The 10,750-nt window shown below is 40.6% G+C and overlaps 1 long non-coding RNA gene across 1 annotated transcript; it reads left to right on the top strand.

Annotated features, from left to right (window-relative positions):
* The first annotated feature begins 284 nt into the window (after positions 1-284).
* On the top strand, positions 285-10,093 carry LOC147364291 (uncharacterized). Its single transcript, XR_015133553.1, has 2 exons — positions 285-429; positions 9,071-10,093. It is a non-coding gene; the product is annotated as an uncharacterized LOC147364291 (long non-coding RNA).
* Positions 10,094-10,750: the final 657 nt, after the last annotated feature.

The following is a 10,750-nucleotide window of genomic DNA, read 5'->3' as shown; positions in this document are numbered from 1 at the left end:
ATTAGAGTGATTTTCTAAGGCATCACAGAAATATAAAATTATACACATAATGATGCACTGCTTTTGAACATCTTCTAAGCCCAAAAGGTACCACAACTTGTTTACTTGACAGCTCAGCCATTAATTTCAGAAAGGCTAAAATGAAAAACCGCCCAGGTTACAGTTGCCTTGCAGGAATCCCTCTGCTATAATCTCATAGTTTTTTCACCTAATTAATTTCCCCTTTCCTTGCACCAGAGTTTCATGAGTGTATCTTGTTTGGAGGAGATTAAGAGTCACACGCTTCATTAGCAAGGTGTAAATTATCAGTGAGGCCCTCTCCATCCACCTGCTTAATTGGGTTAATGAAGCACCTCTGCGGGGCCTTCCTAGTGCCGCCCTCACCATGCTCTCTGCAGGTTTTACCTCCCTTGGTGGCTTGCAAAACAGGTAAGTGTTTAAAGGTGCTACTGGCTTCCTCTGTTTCCAACCCTGACTCTCAAGTTCAACTCAGCTTTGGTCTTTTGATAGACAAAAATGTTGCTTGGGAAAATTATGAACAGATGTCTTTGCTGAGTCCTTCCTTATCCCCTGCTCTTTTAGAGAATTTGTCATGGGGTGTGGGAGGCTTGAGTCAACTCTTGAGATTAGGCTTGTGACCGTCCAGTGAAGAGTCTTGATACCCTTCCAGGACCCTCGAATACCAGCACAGATCTTCATCACTGGTGTTCCTTCTGGTTAGCACTGCTTTGGAGATCATCAGGGTAGCTTTTCTTTTTCATCATTTCCAAGTTCTTGAGTGCTGATTTAAAACCTCTCCTTACAAATTTTAAAAACTGTGATTCTTAAGCTGGTCATTTCTACAATAGTCTTACTCACAAAAGAACGTTTGTGGTGGCCCTTTAAGGTTTCTGGCAATTTGCAAGGAAGTGTGCTGATCTTAGACCTGTAGGACAAAGCCAGAGAACAGCAAGTGCCTAACGTCAACACTTTCTGGTGGTTTAGTCACTAAGTTGTGTCCGACTCTTGTGACCCCACAGACTGTAGCCTGCCAGGCTCCTCTGTCCATGGGGTTCTTCAGGCAAGAATACTGGAGTCGGTTGCCATTTCCTTCTCCAGGGGATCTTCCTGACCCAGGGGTTGAACCTGGGTCTCCTGCACTACAGGCAGTTTCTTTACCGACTGAGCTACCAGGGGAGCCCAAACACTTTCTGGAACACTGTGAATCAGCATCTCTCTACTCTCCACTGCACTCTTTTCTCACCTCAAGGGTAAAACCAGTAGCTTCACAGTTTCCTTAAGCCCACATATGGCTGAGTGGAAAGAGACCTTGGCCAAATTTTCAATGAACTTAAAATTAATAAGAGGTCAAATTGGGATGTCATTGACTATCTTGGGAATTTGGTCTGAGAAAGAAGCCCATTGTGCTTAAATCCCTTAGGCTTCCCTGGTGGCTCCGATGGTAAAGAATTCGCCTTCGATGCAGGAGACCCGGGTTCAATCCCTAGGTCAGGGACGATCTCTTGGAGAAGGGAATGGCAACCCACTCCAGTATTCTTGCCTGGAGAATTCCATGCAGAGAGGAGCCTAGTGGGCTACAGTACATGGGGTCACAGAGAGGTGGACGCAACTGAGCAAATCCCTCGGCCTTATAAATTAAATCTGTTCTCAGAATTCACTATCATCAGTTCACTGAATTGTCCATCCCTGATGGCCAATAGGAAATTTTGCCCCTGCTTTCTAAACTCCCTAAAGTGTAAGACAACATGCATGGAGGGGAAAACCCTTTACTGGATTGGGTTCACTCTTTCAGCATCTGTATACACTTTGATTCAAAGTAAATAGGATTGGGGCTGCGACAGGAGTAAAGACGTGTAGAATAGATCCCTAAGTATGTTCAACATGCACTTCTTGTTCTGGATATTCAGGCGAGGTGAAAACTACTAAGTACAGGTGTGTTAAGGCTTTTGTTTCTACAATAGTATTTACACTCGTCAGTTTATGCAACCTTTAGCACATTGAAACTCAAACTTTCAAGATCATGTCTCATATAGTTAATAGTATCCCTCAAACAGAAACACATATGAACACACATACATGGCCCTCTCACACACACACATAAACACAGACACTCATGTACAGTCCTGTGTTTCATAGAAAAGCTTTCTTCAGTCTCTTATGATGAGGCAATTTAAGGTAAATTAAACAAATGATCAGGCTGATCCATCTGTAATGTCAATACTGATAATGCAAACATAGGGGATTTTAGACAGGTAAGATTTTTCTTTAATTATTAATGAAAATTAATCAAATGACAGCTGAATATGTTTTCACTGAGGCTGGTGAAACACTGTTAATATTAATGTCGGGATCTGTTTACCTTCACTCTCAGTCGTGGTTGCAATTATTATGTTGTTAAGAAACCTTTACACTTGCAATAGTTACCTCATTTACTTCCTTTATATAATCACTCCCATTACAGTCACAAGTACCTACCTCTGATGTAATGGTTCTCTTTGCAGTGGTGTCATCTCTAAGACAACATTTATTAACATGCACCCCCTGACCTGAGTGTGGACTAGGCTGGTACCAAGAAATGTCCAAAGCTGCTTGGCAGTCAGGGGAACTGCAGATAGTCTGCCACCTAGAATGTCCAAGGAATCAACATATTGCCTCCTCTCCCCATAAGGAAGATATTTGCCTCTCTTTTCTCTGTAAACAAATGTGATTTCTCATTGGCTGCAGCATAAATCTAAAAAATAAATTTCAAATCTGGATGATGGCTGCACAGAGAACATGTTCTGAGATCTGATTTGTAGATCTTACACAGCTTTGAACGTGAACGAGCAGGAAGGAACATCTCCACTCACTCCAAGTACCAGCTCTGTTTAGACCATTCCCCACCAGAGGAACCGTATAGTTCAGCCTCGTGTCAAGTGCAGCAACAGTCTGCATTAACACAGACTGACAACTGTGGGCATTATAATCAGTGTGCAAATAATATCAAAGGCTAGGTGAGAAACTGGATCTCTCGGGAGAACCACCTTCAATGTCAGATGATTCCCAAGAATGTGAGTGTGATCACATGATGCTCTACTGTTCACAAACTGTGTAAGCTGACTCTATCCTGTTCTTTTCTGTATGCACCTTGGTGTGTTTCTGGCTATTGAACTTTTAATAGCCACTGAGGTTTGTGTGCTTTTAAATTTTTATTAATTACATAAAAATCAAATGCAACTTTGAAATCCCTTGATTTTTTGTCACTCAGCAAGCACGTTCTGACTTTTCTGATAAGTTGATATCATTCCATCATAATCAAACTCCCTCATATGTCTGTTAACTGAGTCTGCACTAGAGAAGAAGATGGAAAGAAATCATATTATTTAGGAGAATGAGACTTTCCCATGAAGGTAACTTTGCAGATTGAAACCTCCCAGCTCTTGCTCTCTTTAGCCCACATTTTGTAGTAGTCGAACCTAAATCCCTTGCATTCATTTATTCATTCATCAGTCAAAAAGTATTTATTGAATGCTAACACTCTGTCTGAAAACTGCCCTAGGTGATGGACGTGTATAGTTAAAAGACAATGCCTACCCTCAAAGAGATGGCAGTCTGCTGAGGAAGACAGATAAGCTATTACCACATTGGGTGATACCAGTGTGACAAGGGTAGCCCTGGGGGTGCTTCATGAACACAGAGAAGGGGGCTCATTCCTGCCAGGGCAGGAGGAAATAAGAAAGGTTTTCTTGGAGAACAGAAGCTGAGGAGTTTAGAGTAGCAAGATATCTTAAGCATCCTGTAATTTAAACTCTCTACTATAGATTATGGGGGCTTCCCAGGTGGCTCAGTGGGTAAAGAATCCACCTGGAATACAGGAGATGAGGGTTTGATCTTTGGAGCGGGGCATGGCGACCCACTCCAGTATTCTTGCCTGAAGAATTCCACGGGCAGAGGAGCCTGGTGGGCTACAGTCCATGGTGTCACAAAGAGTCACTAAAGTAACTGAGCACACATGCATGCACTATAGACTATGGAAACTCCTTCTCCAAGATAGACAAGCAAAGTTTCATGCTGTTTCTGCTTCCCTGCCTCACAGATAAAGAGCTCGCTGCTCTGGAGGTCAGTTCTTCCCACTGCTTGGTGGCTCTCATTGTGATTAAATTATTTCTGAGGATAAGCCCCCAAGTTTCTCCTTGTAACTCCATTTACCACCACCCCACCCCCTTTCACCCCAGAATGTAATTAATTACCTCTTTATTTTTTCTATGTCTCCATTTATCTTTGAAGACAGTTATTATCCCCATTTATCTCTTCAGATTTAAATATTCCACATTTCTTCCAGTGTTCTTCAAATGAGAGAATTTGCATAGTCACCATATTTAAAGTATGAACCCAGACCTGCTTGCAATTCTTCAGTTATGACTGAGACATGGTGTCTGTAGTAATTCAGTCTACAGTTGCATTTAATGTTTATTCCTTGATTGGAAGGCTCTCACTTTTCCTGTATCCCAAAAGCTCTTAGAACACAAACCTTTCTTATCCTGAAACTACCCCCAAATCCTCTTACTACACGTGCTTCTTAAAAATACCATCTTATTCCCAGGCACCTAGACCTGAAATCTTGAAGTCCTAAGTAGATATTTATTATTATACCTCACTTGGACTATTTAAATGGCTGCCAACTGGTTTTTCTGCTTTAAATCTCTCTCTAATCCATCCTTCAGCCTCCACCACAGTAATCTTCATAAGGAGGGCTCTGATCATGTCATTCCAAGCTGGTATTTTATACTGGATATCTTCTTAAACTTTCCCTCTACCTCTAATGTAAATTTTTAAATTTATTAACCAAAAAATATGTATATATTTTACTTCCCTCATTCTGTTCATAATCCTATTATACCATTTGTGTGATAGTTGTGCCATTACATTTACAACTTTGGTTAATACTCCAAGTTCATGTTATTACTCATATTCTGTATATTGATATAGAATTATTTAGGGCCTTAAATACTGATTTTTCTTCTCTTCTCTACTTTTCCTCCCATAACTGGGTACTTTTTCTAGTTTGATTTTTCTTCAAAGGCCACAACTATTGTTGTTTATAGTAACACTGAAGTTATATATCATAAAAGAAATATAGATAAAATGCTATGAGTGTTCCAGAGAGGAAGAGACTGCTTTCAGCGTAGAGGCTGTGACTGACAGAAGTAGTTCCAGGAAAATCTTCATGGAAGAGGCAGAATTTGAATTGAGCCTTAAAGAAAGAATAGGCTAGAAGACTGAGATAAGAGGAAAGGATATTACTGGTGTTGGGATTTACAAAGGAGAATAAAGTGGGAGTGGGCAAAGGATTTTAATAGGTTCAATTGCCAAGACTATAAAGTGAATGAAAAAAGGGAGATAAGATCCTAAGAGAAAAAAAGGATCCTATCTTAGTGTACTTGAATGCCAAACGGAGGCATTTGATGCCATTGGAATGACAAATTTTCAGCTTAGAGTGATCAAAGCACCAAATTTTGGATTGCCTATCTCTTCAAAGTCAATAAAGATATACACTAGGTTTGGGTTTACACTGCCATTTGAATCAGTCGAAGTAAGTAGAGAGAGGCTGGTAGACCTGAGGACCCTTGCCGTACATCAGCATATATATAATACAGAAAGATGAGGACAGTGCCCACTTCACCAGCGTATGATGACTCCAGGCATAGGGCCCTTCATGCACCTCAGTATGGGACTGAAACAGTATGTTTTTCCCGGGAACAACTACAGAATTTATTTCCCAATTCCTAAGACTTCTGTTTTTAAAATAATTTTATTTATGTATTTGGCTATGCTGGGTCTTCACTGCTGCAAGGGCTCTTCTGTAGCTGCAGCAAGCAGTGGCTATCCTCTAGTTGCAGCATGCAGGCTTCTCATTGTGCTGGCTTCTCTTGCGGAGCATGGGCTCTAGGCACATGGGCTTAAGTAGTTGCAGCTCCCAGGCTCTAGAGCACAGACGTAACAGTGGTGGTGAAGGGGGTTGGTTGCTCCAAATGCAGAATATGGGATCTTTCTGGACTAGGGATCGAACCTGTGTCTCCTGCATTGGTAGGCATGTTCTTTACCACTGACCCACAAGGAAAGTCCCTCCTAAGATTTTTATGTACACTTGAGTTTCCTCCAAGTATACTTTCTGCATCCTCTTCTGAAAATCTCTGAGTTCACCCCCCAAAAGCAGGGCTTCTTACCTGTTGCAGAGCTCTATTGCTGCCAGATTATCCTCTTCCTCCCCTCTATTACATGCCTACATACCTCTTGGCAGTGACTTTGTGGCATTTCTATGTACGTAATACTTTTTTACATATGACTGACTTCTATGCATGGATATGAGTACCTCAACCTCTTTAAAAAGGTAGAATACCCGTTTGCCCTAGAACATGGGTTCTTAACCTGAAGCTCATAGGACCAGACCCCACAAACACATATCCATAGTGTCTGTGCATAAAATTCTGGAGGTTCATGATCGGGGGGTAAAAATCACATCTTTAACTGTACTAATCTCTTATTTAAAGTTAGTATTTCCTTATGTCACAAAGGAACTTATCTGTGAGACAGAAAGACTCACAAACATAGAGGGTAGACTGTGGTTCAAGGGGAAGGGGATGGAGGAGGGATGAATTGGGAGTTGAGGATTAGTAGATGCAAACTATCATATATAGAATGATGGACAAGGTCTACTGTATAGCACAGGGAATGATATTCAATATCCTGTGATAAACCATAATGGAAAAGAAAATGAAAAAAAATACAGGTATAACTGAATCACTGTGCTATACAGCAGAAATTAATATAGCATTTTAAATCAACTATACATCAATAAATCACATTTTTTTAAAAGTTATGGGACTTCTGTAGTGGTCCAGAGGTTGAGACTCTGCATGCTCAATGCAGGGGACATGAGTTTGATCCTTGGTCCGAGAACTAATATCCTTCATGCACCATGGTGCAGCCAAAAAAAAAAGAAAAAGAAAGAAATTTTTTTCCATTGTAAATACAGGCAAAAACCTATAGTATCTGAAATAATACCTATGATTTTTTTCTTAAATAGAGATCATGGATATTTTCATCATATTTCAGTTGTAGATACCTCAAAATATTGTTTAGCCCCATTGATAATTCAAAATTAAAGTCATTATTAGACTAGGAATTCCCTAGAGGTCTAGTGGTTAGGACTGTGCTTTCACTGCCATGAGTCCTGGTTCAATCCCTAATCTCTAGTTGGGGAACTAAGATCCTGCAAGCTGTGTGGCTCAGCCAGAAAAAAACAAAAAAAACCCCACCTCATTATTAGTCTCACCGGTAGATCTTATTATTTAAGGCATAAATAAAGAAAGGCACAAATTACTCTGTCACAGCTTTGGGGTTCTTTCTAATTTTGATAACTGTATTTCAAAAAATTGGTTTCCTTTGTAATTTTGTTTTTTAATACATTCAAAAATATTATTCAGAGGAGTCTATAAGCATTGTGAGACTGCTAAAGGAGTCTAAAGTACAGAAAGAGATTAGGGTCCCTCCCTCAGAGGAAGACCCTGCTGCATTTAGAGTACATATAATCAGTGAAGGAAGACACACTCACAGAGCCTTAGAGCAAGACTATTCTTCCAGCACCAGTAAAATGGCTAAGAGCATGGAGTGAACCTGAGAGTTAGGTTTCAAGTTCAAATTCTGTCACTTCCTGGGGCTGCGGCAACGGACATATCCTCTGAACTGTGTGGCTATGCCCTTATCTAAAATACAAGTTGTGAAATTTAAATGAAACTTTGTATGTAAGTGATTAGCACAATGTCTGGTATGTAATAAGCATCTAATATTAATAGATCAATAATACACATCATTAATAATGACAATAATAATATTACAGTGACTACGATTCTTCATGACTTCCCATCAGTTTTGTCGAGATATGTTTTTGTCTCAAAATATTCATCACTAAGAAATCCAGTTCAATTAAATCCAGTTGAATTACCAGTATTTTTTAGGAAACTGTTGTGTGTGCTGCGCTCTATACTGAGCGCTGAGATTGTAAGATAGGTAAGGCCTGGCTCCCTGCCCTGTAGCTCATGGTCTAGCTGGAAAGACAGTCATGTAAACAAACAATTATGATAACTTGTAATAAGTGCTAAACATCAGCACTAGCAAAGTGCTGCGAGAATTTGGAAGACAGCGGGATTAGCCGGCCAAGGCAGGGGCAGCTGAGCTGGAAGGCCTCACAGAGATGGTGATATTTGAGCTCTCCGGAAGAATGAGTAATGGCTTAGCAGCCAGAAAGGATATGACATGAATCAAAGCACAAGTCGGAGAATTGCCAGAGAATGTCAAGAACAACAGTTTTGCTAGAATGTAGGGTATGGGGTGGGGAGTGAATTAAGATGAGCTAAAACGCCATTTAACACCTGGGCTAAGTCAAGTGTTGTAGAAACCAGCTACGCAAAATACAGTCCAGGACCAGCAGCAGCTGTATCACCTGGGAGATGACTAAAAATGCACATCTTCAGGCCTCACTCGCAGACCTACCAGATCAGAATCTGCCTTAAGGAAATCCCCAGGTGATTTGTATGCACATTAAAATCTGAAAAGCACTGTGGTAGAATCTTAAATGCTAAGCTTAGATGTTAAGGTTTCACCCCATGGCCTGTATGTGTTATAGATTTGGTTTCTAGAAAGTAAGTCTAAGAGCAACATGAACAAACAGATCGGAAGGTGGGGAGCAGGAAGACTAGATAAGAGACCAAAGTAAGGGCTCTGTTGAGGTAGAGAGGGCACAGAGCTGACAGATAAATGCCCTCTGGTCTTGCCTGTAGTTGTATGAGTCGTCATTACGTAGGAACAATTTCTTTGTATTAAGTACCTGCCATATTCCAAGCCCTGGGCTAGGTACTGAAGGGATGAAAATAAGCTTAAAGTGAAATCCTCTGAAATTTTTATCCTACATAGTGAGATGACAGAGACACATGAAAAGTTAACAACAACAAAAAGGATGTGGGTGGGTGTGTGTCTGTGTTACACATATTTATACACATACCTATATATGAATGTGATCTCCTTTCTTCAGGAATTTCTTCGCTGGAGTCAACCATAAAAAAGGCATCGTGAACACAGAAGAAATAAAGACTTGCACAGTAAATTAAGGAATGCAGTGAACATATAATCCCATGGTGTTGTTAAAGAATATATGAACATGTGTGTAGAAAACCATTGGGAAACTTGATATGAACATTACATTTCACTTTTATATAACAACGCATTAGGAGCTTGTTGGGAGCACCAGCTGTTGATGAGGTTCAGGAACGTCACTGCAGATCCCACCATTCTGAGAAAAATTTGGGAATAGTCTGGGCACTCCCTCTTAGAAAGGGCCATGAACCTAGACATACTGTAGACAAAGCTTTCTAATGACCGTGGCATGTCTGATTTTTAAGACATATATATTTACTTTATTTTTCCTTACTAGGATTATTACTATACTACGAAAAGTAAAACAAAAACAAGCAAAAAAAAGAATGCTGGTATTATTTCTCTCACAATCAACTAGTTTCTAAGTTTTTAGCAGGGAAGACTTTGGCACTTACCTGGCATATAACTCACTACTTACAGTACCACATTTCCTTCAGGTTTTAAGTTTTAAAAGATCACCACAGAGATCAAGTATATCCAATACTTTACCAAGTCAGTTCGCTTCCGATGAATCAAGGACCTAACAGTGACCACTGAGGTTTAAATTGCAATCTAACAACAGTACTTTTTTCCAATTAACTTTTTCTAAATAGAATAATGCTGTTCACTGTTCTGCTCCTGTCCCTACCTTCCCTGTCTTGGAACCAGGAGAAATGCCAGCCATCCTCTGGTCCCGACAAAGACCGAGGACAGAGGAGGTGAGCCGTGGATGGATTGCCAATTTCATGCTAGCTGTAAAAAGGGAAATACTAAAGCCACAGCAGTCTTTTTGAGAGCCCATTGATGCCAGGCACCACGAGAAGGAAATGTGCATTGGCAGCTTTTGTTATTTTTTAACTTGACCCTGACAATACCTGCTGTGCTACCTGTGCTTTCTGCCAAAGGAGTGTCAGATGCGGGAGGAAGTTTGCACACCTGGTGAATTCAACCTCACAATGCCTCTTATAGGGAGGAAAGAGAGAAAGGCAACTACAGAAAAGAACACAGCCAAGAAACAGAACCTGGGGAGGAGGAGGAAGAGTAATGAAACAAACAATTTGGTGGAATTCTTGTGTGACATTTTCTAAGATCATGTTACACTCCAGCGACAGCAATAATTAAGTATTATGGCAGCACCGGAGTGTGAGAATACGGCACTCCGGATTTGGATTTTTGTACCTGGAACTCAAAAGGAAATTCTGCACCAGCCACTGTGTCTCTGATTTTGATGCCCTGTTTGACTGGGCTGTTCCTCTGTAGAGTTCCCAACCACATATAATTAAACATCATGTGGTTTATTAATGGACTGTCCTTTCCACAAAGGCCTTTTTTGAAATTTACAATCAGTACATCTGTAGAAAATACAAAGTAATTGCCTTTGCCTATTCCAGTGATACTGTGACCATTTCTTTAACAGCCCTGTTGGTTTGATTGAGGCAATCGGAGGGGCTGAGGGAGAGGTTAGTTTCAAAGATGGTCAAGCCAAAGCCAAGCTTGTTAGCAGTAACTGTCACACAACAAGGCCAGGACACAGGACATCATATACAGCTTCAACAGCCACAGACCTGGGGACCCACGT

Source organism: Bos grunniens, chromosome 10, assembly GCF_055505025.1.
Source record: "Bos grunniens cultivar Pamir isolate PY7600 chromosome 10, Bosgru_T2T1.0, whole genome shotgun sequence".
NCBI lineage: Eukaryota > Metazoa > Chordata > Mammalia > Artiodactyla > Bovidae > Bos > Bos grunniens.
Note: the sequence above shows the minus strand (reverse complement) of the source record. Positions and strands in the feature narration are given on the sequence as shown.